The sequence below is a fragment of the Scyliorhinus canicula genome, chromosome 9 (genome assembly GCF_902713615.1).
Source record: "Scyliorhinus canicula chromosome 9, sScyCan1.1, whole genome shotgun sequence".
In the NCBI taxonomy this organism is placed as follows: Eukaryota; Metazoa; Chordata; class Chondrichthyes; order Carcharhiniformes; family Scyliorhinidae; genus Scyliorhinus; species Scyliorhinus canicula.
In genome coordinates, this window is record NC_052154.1 from 145,307,348 (window position 1) to 145,319,871 (window position 12,524).

A 12,524-nucleotide genomic window follows, 5' to 3' on the forward strand; every position below is an offset into this window, starting at 1 on the left:
ACTAAAAACTGACCCCGGCTGTATCTACTGCTTTCTTTCCAAGTGCAATCACATTGCAGGACTTTTGGCACACGTACATACAAAAAAACCCAGATGTAACAGCCTCATGTTTGGAACACTGCATTAGCAATCAGTTAGCATCCGCTCCCTCTGACACCTATCCACTGTTACAACAAAAAATAAACTCATCAAATGCTCATGATGCAGGCCGTTTAAACAATCTTTGCGCTCTGGCGACGGGTCTGGCGGCACAGATTGGTTCACGGATGATCTCCTTTTGGAGAGTTGCGCGGCTGGAAGAGAGCAAAGTAACACCTGGCTCTGTTTTAGCTGCGCTCGCCTTTGCTGAGAGACAGATGAGGGGCCGCGGCGACCTTTCCAGCACTTCCTTGGAGAACCCTGGCCGGTTGCACGGTTTCAGAGCGCTCAACCTATAATAGCAACGGCTTGAATCATTAGCGAAACACCTTTTCCTGACAGTTCTATTTTTTTTAAACATCCGCTCACTTCCTGCCCATACCTGCCAACATATTGTTCCACAAAACCCCACAGTGGGTGCAAACACCATTGCTCCTGTTTCCTATCTAATATTATCAACACACATTTATTTCAAACAACCATTGCCTCAGTTATGCCGAATGAAAAAATGACAAGTGTATATCCTACCTTTAATTAAAAAACGTGGGCATGCGTGGACTTCTTACAGTTGAATTTAGAACAATGAACATTCTCGCCTCACTATAGCAGAACACTGCAATTGGTTATTTGACACATATATATGTGTATTTTAAAAATCAGGAACCGAATATGCTTTCACAATAAGTTGCCAAATGGATCAGATTTGTGTTTTAGTCCTTCAACTTCCACAGTGAACCCCCGACTCGCTGGGACAGTGCAACATGCGTGAAGATCTTTTCCCTGGATTGTTTCACTATAAACTGTAAACGTGTGGCTCAGAATGGGTTGTGTGAGGGAAGATCCTACTAAATTATTTACTCTGCAAAATGTGTGTAAATAATGGTCCATCGGAAATCCAGCAACACTGTAGCTGGCACTGTTCAAACGAGCAAGCTAGTGTGCTAAATGTCCAAACAGGAATAATGATCAAACTGCACGCGTACAAAAACCTATGACTATATAGCCACCGATAGATCTCCGTGTATATATGCAATTGTGTGCAGACACACTCTGGGCACATGGGACCCGAGTATACACACAAATATCTGCCTATACTGGTATACGTTCAAACTGAGAGACCTCAGATGCTCCTTACACAATTAATAAGGTCCAAATGCACACGTTTAACTGCAGTGAAGATATAGGATGAGAAAAGTGCAGCCGTTCCCATAGCTCGCTTTCCCGGCTTCCCCAGGAATAAAGAGGGGGGGAAAACATGTCTTTATTCCCGCGCGTTACATTAGACGGGGAAATGTAGACCTTGATTTTATTTTTCTTGACAAGCATTTAAGGCAATTTTCACAGACTGTGTGTATTGCAGCGCGCGGTGTTCTTTTGAAAGATGAAGGGTCAGGTAGGACGGTTGGAGGGGTTGCACTTTCGATCTGTTTTCGCTGTGCTGAGGTTAGTTACCGTTTTAATTAAGGTATCCAGCCATAAGCAGAAAGTTGATTTTTCTACCTGACTGAACCCATTCAATAAACAGAACCGAGAACCAATGGATCAATGTTTACTTTATTGGTGACTTCGGACTAAATCACGGAGAGCCGGGGCCGCTTACTTGAGGTGAATGATAAATTATATCAAGCAATTATTAGTCCTGGCGAATGTTTTCCCACTTAATGTCAAGGCAGTGGGATTTAATTGCGTGAATAATTGTTATATGAGGTCTGGTGTCTAATACTTCACACCAGATGAACATCACTTTGCCCTGTTCTACTTGTGTATCACAGAACACCCTCAGAAATATCAAGTGGGACCAGATACTGAGAAAAGAGTCGGCTGTTGGAGAATTGCAGTAAAATGTAGAACTCTTACAGAATACAGGCAACATTCAATGCATGCTGCAATATCAGCACTGTATCATTTTGCAGAATTAGCTGTTCTCATCTCTATGATATATCAGATATAGACTTTGGAGCATATTTGCATATTCATATATTTATATAATGACGACTAAATCCATTATGCTGCCATCAACACCAATCTGAGTCAGAACTATGAAAACTTTATGGACTCATTACTTGCGATGTTGCTTTAGGATAAATGGCCATATAAGGCAAACAGGCGAGGGTCGCTCTTATTCTTAAAGGGGCATTGTAAGGTTGGCATCAAAGCAGATTCAACATTCACTGAGTGCTTCCGGCCTTTCTATATTTCACAACACGGCGTTTCTTTAACGCGAGGTGGCTGGGGGGTTTTGGGGGGAGGGACAGTTCTAAACATAAGGAAATGTTCACTGGAGAGGAGAGCGGCGCTAGGCCCGGCGTTAAGTGCAGCCCTTGTGTTTGCACAGGGTGGCGTTGCGTCACGCAGGCTGCTGGTCCAATCAGCGGCGAGCTGACATTGCTATTAAGGGGGAAAGTTTGTGTTTGAAGGAAAAGCCGTCCCATCGTCCCGGTGACATTTAAACTCTGAGCGGAGAGCCCCAATGTGAAAAATAAGGCGAGCATAAACCTCCCACCGTTCTTTGAGCCACCGGACTGGGAGAGCACAATAAAGGCGGTGCGGCTTGATTCAGGTACTGTGGTCCCTGCTTGGTCTTCACCGCTGTTGTGGCTTCTTTAGCAGCACCTTCTCTATCTGTTTACTTGGTGTGTGCATCACTTACCCGCTGACGTTCTGTCAGCTTTGATAGCCAGGCTGTGTATTTTTCTCCTCGTATCTGTATTTTCCTTTCCTCCCCCCCCCCCCCAACATTGTTTTTTGTTTGTTTTTGTTTTCTTTTACAGTTTCGATGGCTTCTCTATGTGTCTGACATAACTTCCCTTTTCAGAGAATCTACCTTCTTGCGGGTCGCTTCTTCCAATTCTTCTAACTCTCACTTGCTGCTTCTACCCCGACGGGCAGCTTGCCAATTGGAACTATATAGAAATAAGGCGCATTTAATTTCAAATGGACTGCTGCAGGAAGTCGCGACTGTTGATTTTTGTTGTGTGGTGGCTTGGGTGGGGGGGGGGGGGGGGCGGTCCGTGGGATTTCAGTAAAGTTGCTCTCAATATCTGGGTAACAGGTGGTGCGGGAAAAGACCAAACCTTCCAGTTGTCAGCTGTCTATCTGGGGGTAGGGGGAATATCTGTTGATAATTTTGCATTCGCCCTCAACCCCGTCACATTCCCCTGTGAGGTGTTTCTGAGGGTGAGAGGGAGGTGTGTGGGGCGGGTATCTCTTGTCTTTGGAAGTTTCCTTGCATTCAAGCTGACCTCTTTACAAAAAAAAAATACGTGTCAAGCCTCAAGAATGCGCTCCACGCAGTCTTGCAGCAGTTTTGAAGCAGGAACTTGTTTGATTCCTGTCGCCGTTTGAACGGGGTCTAATTAATGCTATTCATCGAGGTAACGTTTCATATTACACCCAATCCCTTGTCGCACCCTTGTGCATGTCAGGGGGCTGCATAAATCGGGGCGATTTTAGGGGAAGCTTAATCACTAAATGTACTCCTGGATAGGATTGAGCCACGCCATGAAGGCAAAACAAAAAGTGAAATTCACAAGAAACTTGTACGAAGGTGAAATTTCTACAGAAATGCTCATTGAGGATAGCTCCATTTTCACTAATCGGGATGAATTGCACCCTAGACTTCAACCCAGAGCTACCTGTTTAGGGATCAAGGTTAGAATTTAGCAACCTTTTTTAAGAATCTTGTTGAAAATATGTTTTTTTTTCGATTTGAGTAAAAACACAGCCCAACTCACCTGAAGTGGCTCCAGTCTGTTTGTGGTGTGAATTCCATTTTCCCCCTCCCCGTCTAAGCATCAGGAATCATTCAGTGGGATTGTTCTGGTTACGGTTGGAGCTGGGGGATTAGGTGAAGGTGCTACTGTACACGGCTCTCGCCGGTAGTGGACCATACCTCGGTAATAAATCAAGCGCCTTGCAATACAGACCCTCCTCCCTAATTAGAGATGTTTATCAGAGATACTGTTTATCCAGCTGTCATGTCGAAATAGGCCTATAACACAATTGTCCTCACTAGAAACCCTTTGCCCAACGCAGGGCAGTATACATTTAAACCCACTTTAGGTTACCTTAAAAATGTTTTTAAACCGATTCTCTAATTGACCTTTTGAGTCAACTCCTGATCCAGCAGCATCCTTGAGGGGTTACCAAAACCCACCTATCCTCCACGTGTGCTAAGATTAAAAGATTGATTAAACGGTGGACGGTTTTCCGCTCAGAGGTGCGTTATCTAGTTTCTGCTCTTAATGTTTCTGTCGGCGAGTATGAGTGACACTAGAATATTAACCAGTAAGGAGATACAGCAAAGACTCTCCCAGAGTGCAGACGGGGAATGAGAGATATTTATCTCAGTTTGCGTTGGTGTGATAGCTCAAAATGCATTTTGTGTTCAGTACACAGAGAGGCAGAAAGTATCCGCAAGGCACGGACGCTGGGATAAGTTGTCAGAAATCGTGCATCTCCACACTCTATCGACTGGACTAGACAAGAGGACTTTAAGTATTCTGTGGATTGTGAAAGGTACTTGGTAGTTTGGTTTGTTAATACAAGGAGACGAGGTCCGTTTCTGCACGAATAAGTGATTTAGACTTCTAGAGTAGAGGAGAATGTGCCTGTATGAGTGTGTGGGTTTTTGTTTGGGGGGGGGGGAGGTTTAAAACATTAATTTTCCAACTTATTAGCTCTTCTGAACCCGAATATCTTCGCCACGGCCTTGAGAGAGCAAGTACTCTAAAGCAAGCGACTTTACAATGTCCACCAATGATACAGAATCCGAGAGAGACGTAAACTGTGATTGTAATAAGACCTGTTCAAACGGATTGCACAGATGGTTTAATATGCTTTTCGACAAGGTAATTTTCGGGGTTTTGTATAGCATCTATGAGCTGACACAACCTCTGCCATTATGCCTGTACAAATAAACGAAGCATGTTTTATAATAATTGCTTTAATTGGGTGGTTTTTGCACATTATTTTCCAGACAGCAAGTGTTTTAATCGTACTGTACTGCACCAACCTGTGTTAACGGTAACGATTAATTTCATTAAACCTCAGGCAAGAGGTTCCTGGAGTAAAGCCATTGGTTCCTATCATCTAATTTACTTATTGATTTTTTTTAAAAATCAAAAACTAATCTCAGCTGCCACAGTTAAACAAAGTTTAGTGGATTAAATGTATAGAAAGAACGGGGACCAGTGATTTGAATCGGGACACGCACATTATTTTAGACATTATTTTATGTTACTCATGGACAATGTAAATGCAAATGTGTGCGATCGAATTTTGGGGGTTATTCTCCCGCTTGGGGAAGGGCAGGATTTTAAGACACGGTCTCATTCTTGGCAGCGGTCGAAGCAACGTTTTATTTTGCTTCTGATTAAAGAATGGAAAAAAGTTTCAAAACCCAGTATGGCCCCCCGCAATAAAAAATGCAACGCTCAGATTATTTCATTGTATGCCCATATCATCACCGTAATATTAATCATTGCACCAAGCATATTTCCATCAGACTGTTGTATTTTTTATTTGCGGGCTTGTGATCAATTACTTTTAATTTTGGGAATTGTGGATGAAGTTTTATTTATCTCTGCTTCCGGGTTTCCGTGATAGGTTTTACCGTTTTGTGCAGGGCACGATCACCTCCCTTCATTTCCCCCCTTTACCCTCTTCACTTTGTATTCTAGGAGATGGAGGTTTGAACCCCTCCGCTCACAACAACATGAGAAACTTTTGACAAGTTCATTGACCTTTTCGTCCTCCGAATTTATTTATTTCGCAAATTTAAAAGTGTAATTCGACCCTCCTACTTAAATGCAAAATCATTCCAGCAATCGCCCTTCCTCCCTTCTGTGAGTGTATGGCCGTGAAAGTTAACAGAAAACTTGGGCACCACATTCCCATTTTAATTTTTCTTTGAACCCCCCCCCCCCCCCCCCCCCCGCCACCCACCCTGTGCTTTGCACATTATTCAATCCACACTCGAATCACACTGGTACCCATCCGCTCCATGTTTTATGCCATTTTGCAAAACGCAACCCGGCCGCAGCAGAAGCCCTGTGAAGTGCAAATTGAAAGACTCTCGTTAGAACTGATTTTTTTTCTCTCTCTATGAAAAGCTGGGGAAGAGTATGTTCCAATAAAAATGGCGTCACTCCGTTCCTCTTACCAAACTCAAAGGGGGAGGGAGCTTTATGTTCCCTCATGCGGAGTGACCCCCCCCCCCCCCCCCCACCACACCTCCCCACACCCCCACAACCAACCCCCTTCTCCACCCCCCCCCCCACACACACACACACCACCACCACATCCTCCCTCTCCAAACCTCCACCACCACCATCCCCTCACCCCTGCCTCTCTTACACCCCACCCCCCAGAGGAAAAGCTGACGATAAAGTTGAGCCTTTGATAACTTTTTCCTGTAAAGTGCTTCAGAGGGTGAAAGTATTGAGAGACAGCAACATAACTATCCAGCGGACCAGGCTGCTTTGTGCGTGTATATAGAAATATACATGGACAAAGTAGGTGTGCAATCGAGTCTTAAAGTTCGATGAGGAATTCTACACCCCGAACGATTATTGTAATCATAAATCTTGGCTGCTGTGCCTCCCCATTGGCTGCTGGTTTGTATTCCTAACCGCTTGGTAAATCAATGATAGCCAATGTGTCCCGGGCTCTATCTGGCGATGGTCTTTAATAAAACCCCTTTCTCTCCGAGCATGACGTCAGTTGAATTCAGTATTTCGCTTCTATCGCATGATTGTGTGTGTGTGTGTGTGTGTGTGTGTTTAAAACTTTTTTTTTTGCGCGCGGGGCCCACAAAGAACACTTTGCCCCGGGGAGAAATAGCGACAAGATTAAGGTCTTCTGGCCCGTATTAGTGGGTGCTAATCCGAAATGCGCTAATTGAGCTTGCAACGAAAGAGAGAGAGAGAGAGAGAAAACCCATCATCGCCGCCTGCGGATTTATGAAGGCACCGATTTTACTTCTTCAAAAACTTTGTTTGTTGTGAAGAGGCGCTTTATTTTCCAACCCCCCCCCCCCAAAAAAAAACTACAGTTCAACCAGTTGCAGGAAGAATTAATCAGAAGAACCGAATATAATCGAGAACGCCCACACACACACACACACGCAGAAAAAAAGGTGGAGATTAATTTTAAATTGCCTTCTTTTTTTATATAAAAAGAAAGAGCGGCGGGGCGGATTCTCTCACCAATAATCAGGCTCTGGGAATGCACAATTGTTTCCAGTTAATTTGAAAAGCTTTCTCGCAGCCGCACCTTCCGCCTGCCAAAGAACAAGGAAACGGGTTTGTACATTTCTTTTTCAAAAATCGTGTAACGTTAATGTTGTCGCGGCTGTGGAGCTTCTGCTTGAACTGCGGTGCGAAACGTACAAGAGTTTTTGTGTGTTTCTCTCCTGGCTCGGAATAAATTAGCCACTCCACAACTTTCTGTGCGCTGCAGTGGAGGCCTGCTAACTCCAGCCCTATTCCGTGTTCACGGTTAGCGAAGGCATAGTTACTGTTTGGAATTGGGAACGTTCATTTTAATGCAAAGCCAGGCTTTGAAAAAAAAACTACTGCAGGCCCCCAATCTAGTTGCAAACATTAATATATTCCCCCGCACCTATACTTTCCATCATGTGCTTTCGTTGCTGTTGGTGGTTTAAAACCGCACTTTAGAAGGCAGTCTGCTGCAGGATGTGTAACCCAAGTGGTGATTTAAAGCAAAAATAAGTACTTCACCTGTGAGTGTGTGTGTGTTAATGTGTGTGTGAGTGTGCGTGTGATGCGTGTGAGTTTGACTGTGTGTGCAAGTGTGCGTGAGTGCATGTATGAGTGTGTGTGAGTGAATGTATATGTTTGAGTGAGTGTGAGAACCTGTATGTATGAATGTGTGTAAGTGTGAGAATGTGGCGTATGTGTGTGAGTGTGAGAATGTGTGTATAAGAGTGTGTGTGAGTGTGAGAATGCGTATGTGAGTGTGAGAATGTGTATGTATGAGTAAGCGTGTGTGTGAAAATGCGAATGTGTATGTATGTGTGTGAGGTGAGTGTGAGAATATGTATGAATGAGTGAGTGTGAGTATGTGAGTGTGAGAATGTGTGTGTATGAATGTGTGTGAGTGTGAGAATGTGTGTGTGAGAATGAGAATAAGCTTGGATGAGTGTGTGAGAATAAGTGTGTATGAGTGTGTGAGAATGTTTGTATGAGTGAATGTGTGTGAGTGTGAGAATGTGTGTGTGTGTGTGTGTGCGAGAGTGTGTGAATGTGTATGTATGAGTGTGTGAGAGAGAGAATGTGAGAATGTGTGTATGAGTGAATGTGTGTGTGAGGGTGTGAGAATGTGTGTGCATGAGTGTGTGTGAGAGAGAGTGAGAATGTGTGTATGAGTTTGTGTGTGAGAGTGTGAGAATGAGTGTGTATGAGTGTGTGTGAGAGAGAGAGAATGTGGGAATGTGTATGCATGTGTGTGCGAGAGAATGTGTATGTGACAGAGTGTGATAATGTGTGTGTATGAGTGTGTGAGAGCGAGTGTGAGAATGTGTGTGTATGAGTGAGTGTGTGAGAGCGAGTGTGAGAATGTGCGTGTATGAGTGTGTGTGAGAGCGAGTGTGACAATGTATGTGTATGAGTGAGTGTGTGAGAGCGAGTGTGAGAATGTGTGTGTGTGTGTGTGTATGAACGAGAGTGTGAGAATGTGCGTATATGAGTAAGTGTGAGAGCGAGTATGAGAATGTGTGTGTGAGTGTGTATGAGCGAGTGTGAGAATGTGCGTGTATGAGTGAGTGTGTGTGAGAGAGAGTGTGAGAAAGTGTGTCTAAGGCGAGCCATCTCTCTTCGCCATAAAAGAACGGGCGACATTCTCGATTTTAAGCAGTAAAGGCAACCCCCACCCACCATCATCTCCCTCTTTAGACTTCTGCTGTAACAGGGCCACGTTCCCAGGCAAACTCTGTACTCGGTCACAGCGTGACCTGTAACACCCCTTAAAAAAACATGCAATTCCTTTTTCATAATTCGACCGTCTCCCCCCTGCCGAATTAACCACCTCCCCAAATATATAAAGATAGAGGTTCGGGGGAAGGGGGGGTGTAATACCAGAGAAATCCGGGAATATTGACGTTGTAGATGAAGGGAAAAGAGAGAAGTGAGTTGGATCGGTATGAAGAGAGTGGCAGCTCTCGCCAGGACTCGGGATGACAGTGCATGGCGGTCTGGCCAGCTCATTATCCAGCTCCTATTGAGGCGTCCTTTTCACTCTGATGCAAAGTATTTGGCAGAGTCGTTTGTCTCCGCATTGTACTTTAGTTAGGAATGCAATGGTTGTCAGTGCTCTTATTCACTTTCAAGATACTTTATTGATGAGCTCTGACTTTTAGCACTTTTCACATGTCAAGTGAAGTCAAGTGTATGCATCCACGACTTCATTTTATGCTTTGCGCGTTTCTGTGAACACCCCCCCCCCCCCCGCCTCCCCAACCCGCCCCACCCCCGCCGCCTTTTCTTCCCTTCTGGTTCTGTTCTCTCTCTCTCTCTCTCTCTCACACACACACACATACGTTCTATTCCAATGGGATAAATAATGGAGACACCCTGAGTCGAGAATGGTGCTACCTATGTAGCTTCAAACCAGGCGCTGAGGGGTTGCTTTGGAGTTTACTGAGGTGTGCATTAATAGTTGTGCAATCAACAAATGTAGCTCTAGTGTGTGGTCAGCTGCGAGTTCATTTTCCTACTTTCCGTGTGATTTGCTGGCATCCAGTGCAATGGCACAGTCTATTGGAAATTATCAATTAAAATGAATGGAGCTCGCACTAAGCTGCTGTAAATCAGACGCACAGGCTGTTTGTGTGTGTGTGCAGGATGTGAAATGTGCTTTCCCTGCTCTCTCTCCCCCTCTCTCTCCAAAACGCCTGAGCATCTCCTTCAAAAAAAAAGTTGAGGTTTAACTTATTACTTCCACCAGGGAAAAAAAAAGCTAATAACAGACATCGGGGCAAACAAAGGGCGCGTGGGAGAGGTTTGTGAATGTTTTCTGTGCAGACACTTCAGACCGATTTACCAGAGCCTCGAATCCACAAAGTAAATGTGTATTTAATCGGCGCTGTCAATGGGAAGGGAGCTCTCCTCTTTATTTGGAACAACATTACCAGAGATAGGTCATTTGTGTTAATTCATCACCGGGCCGAATGTGTGCCCTTTTCTTTCCCCATGGAAGTTTTAAAAATGGAATATATATTCCCACTTGTCATAGCGTATTTAAAATGACTACAAAAGTCGTCTTAATGTGGAGATGAAAAAACATTTTAACTTAGGCTCATCTATCTAATATCTGTGATAATCAAAGCATGTGTTTCCTCACACTTTTAATCATTTCGTTATCTTCCAGCTCTTACAGAACCTTCTGAAAGTACTTTAAAAAGGTTCAATTCGTATACAATTGCCTTTCGAAATTTGGAAACCCTTTAGTATATGTGCATATACCCCACATGGTCACGCACATTACACTGGTGTTGTTTGACCAAATCCTGTGATAAAGTTTATTTTTTGTGTGTACACTAAGTGTGTCTATCAAACCTTCTCAAGCCGGCACGGGAGGGCGAATGAAGCAGCGAGGACTCTTCCTTGTGTGCCCGGTTGCCCGGCATGCTCGCTAACCCCTTACTTTGCATAAGGAAATATTTATTTGTGTGCATTTGCATGCGATGCCTAAAACCGTGTGGAGTGATTAGTGGGTTTGAAAGAGTGCATTTCCCGCTCTGGCGAGGCGCAGGGAGGAAGTGTTTTGCTTGCGGATGATGACAAAGGTCACCCTCTGCTAATGGGCCAGTGAAGTGAAGTGGAGGCGAGGCGAACGCACCTCCTGAATTCAGACATACATTAATACAACTAGCACCATCAGCAATCAGCTAGGTGTGCTCTCTCTCTCTCCCTCTCTCTCCCTCTCTCTCTGTCTCTCCTCTGTATTTCTCCCCCTTTCTCTTGTCTCCCCATCTCCGCGTGCTTCAACAACTCCCTCTCTTTAGTGACAGCAGATTTTATTGTCAATCTCTGTCTCCTTCGCAGGAATTTGCCCTGTCTCTCTCTCTCTGTGTGGAGAAACTATAATTCACTGACAAGTCTAAAAAGTCGCCCATCATATCCCACCCTAACTGTTTGCTGGACGTGTTGACACAGAATGCCCCATAAAGGTGAGTTTATTTGCTTTCCTTACATTTAATTTAGTGCATTTTGGGACATCTTATTTAACATTTCTTAATCGCAAGGGAAATATAAGTTTCCTTTAGCTTCCATCTATGATTTATTATCCAACTCAGATTTAGTGGAACATGATTACAGATTTTAATGAGTTTTTAAAAATCATTTGAGGGTTATTTTGCAATACTGCATTGAGCAGACGGAAAATCGAAAAGGGGCACATATATAGATGGACAGTCCTTGGGAAACGCGGTGGAAATTCAGCCAATTGTCCGTCGCTGTATTAAAAGCCATTCGCTCGTCCTAACTTGTGGATTGTTTTTTTTTGTTCCCATCAAGCGATTTAGTCTCTGTTTGACTTCTATTAATGACCACAGATTAATTTTAATCGGATTCGGTGGCCATGCATCCCTTGACTTTAACATTCAGATAAATAATTTTCTCAACGATGCACCAGAGAATTTAGTAAAATCCCTTCATTTCCCCTCCAGGCAGATGTAACTGGCGGTCCTGGGAGGCGACGCGAAATGTGTTTGAGATGCTGCAATGTGGGCTTGTCTAATGTCATTTTTTCTGCATGTTTATAAGTAGTTGATGTTTATTAATGATAAGAAAGAGTAAAATAAGTCACTTTAGGGCAAAGCTTGCTGTTTGATGAAGATGCAATGACCCGATGATGCATAGTGTCAGTTTGAATTAAGCAATCAGCCGATTCATTAGTGCCGTTTGCACTGAGTGTTTCAAACTCATGGAACTCTGCACAAGCATTGGGCTTTTAAAAATATCTAGCTATTAAAGCGCTTTAGCTCCCCGAGAACCAATGGACTCAGCGAGTTAGCACCAAACTGCATGTGCCCATGTTAAAACATAAATTAATTGAAATGGGGGCTCCTTTCTCGGCTCGGCTTACCAGTCCTTCGGTCAATATATTCCCCTCCGCTTCAATCCAGACCCTTCTGTATTACAAACTTTGTCTGTTTTAATTTTAACCCCCCCCCCCCCCACCACCCCCCAACACACACACAGATTAATGGACATTTAAAATGAGCATGACCTGACGAGGCATCCCAGTTGATATATATTTGTTGGGGAGGGGGGGGGGGGGGCATTAATACGCCCTCGTCATTTAGAGCGAAAATGTTGCACCAAATTTCTCTTCAGCCGTAAAGGAATTAATAAGATATGTAA

At 44.0% G+C, this 12,524-nt stretch overlaps 1 protein-coding gene across 7 annotated transcripts in view; it reads left to right on the forward strand.

Moving 5' to 3' along the window:
• The first annotated feature begins 2,541 nt into the window (after positions 1–2,541).
• The window catches only part of LOC119971769 (paired box protein Pax-6), a 33,725-nt gene continuing 23,742 nt past the window's right edge, over positions 2,542–12,524 (forward strand). For 2 of the 7 annotated variants that reach the window (XM_038807857.1, XM_038807864.1), the window contains exons 1-3: positions 2,545–2,698; positions 4,530–4,656; positions 11,205–11,329. The gene's annotated coding sequence lies outside the window, so the exon portion shown is untranslated. Of the gene's footprint in view, positions 2,699–4,529; positions 4,657–7,313; positions 7,443–11,061; positions 11,330–12,524 lie in introns of those variants that run through there. The other 5 variants (XM_038807859.1, XM_038807861.1, XM_038807858.1 and 2 more) reach the window with 5 other exon arrangements.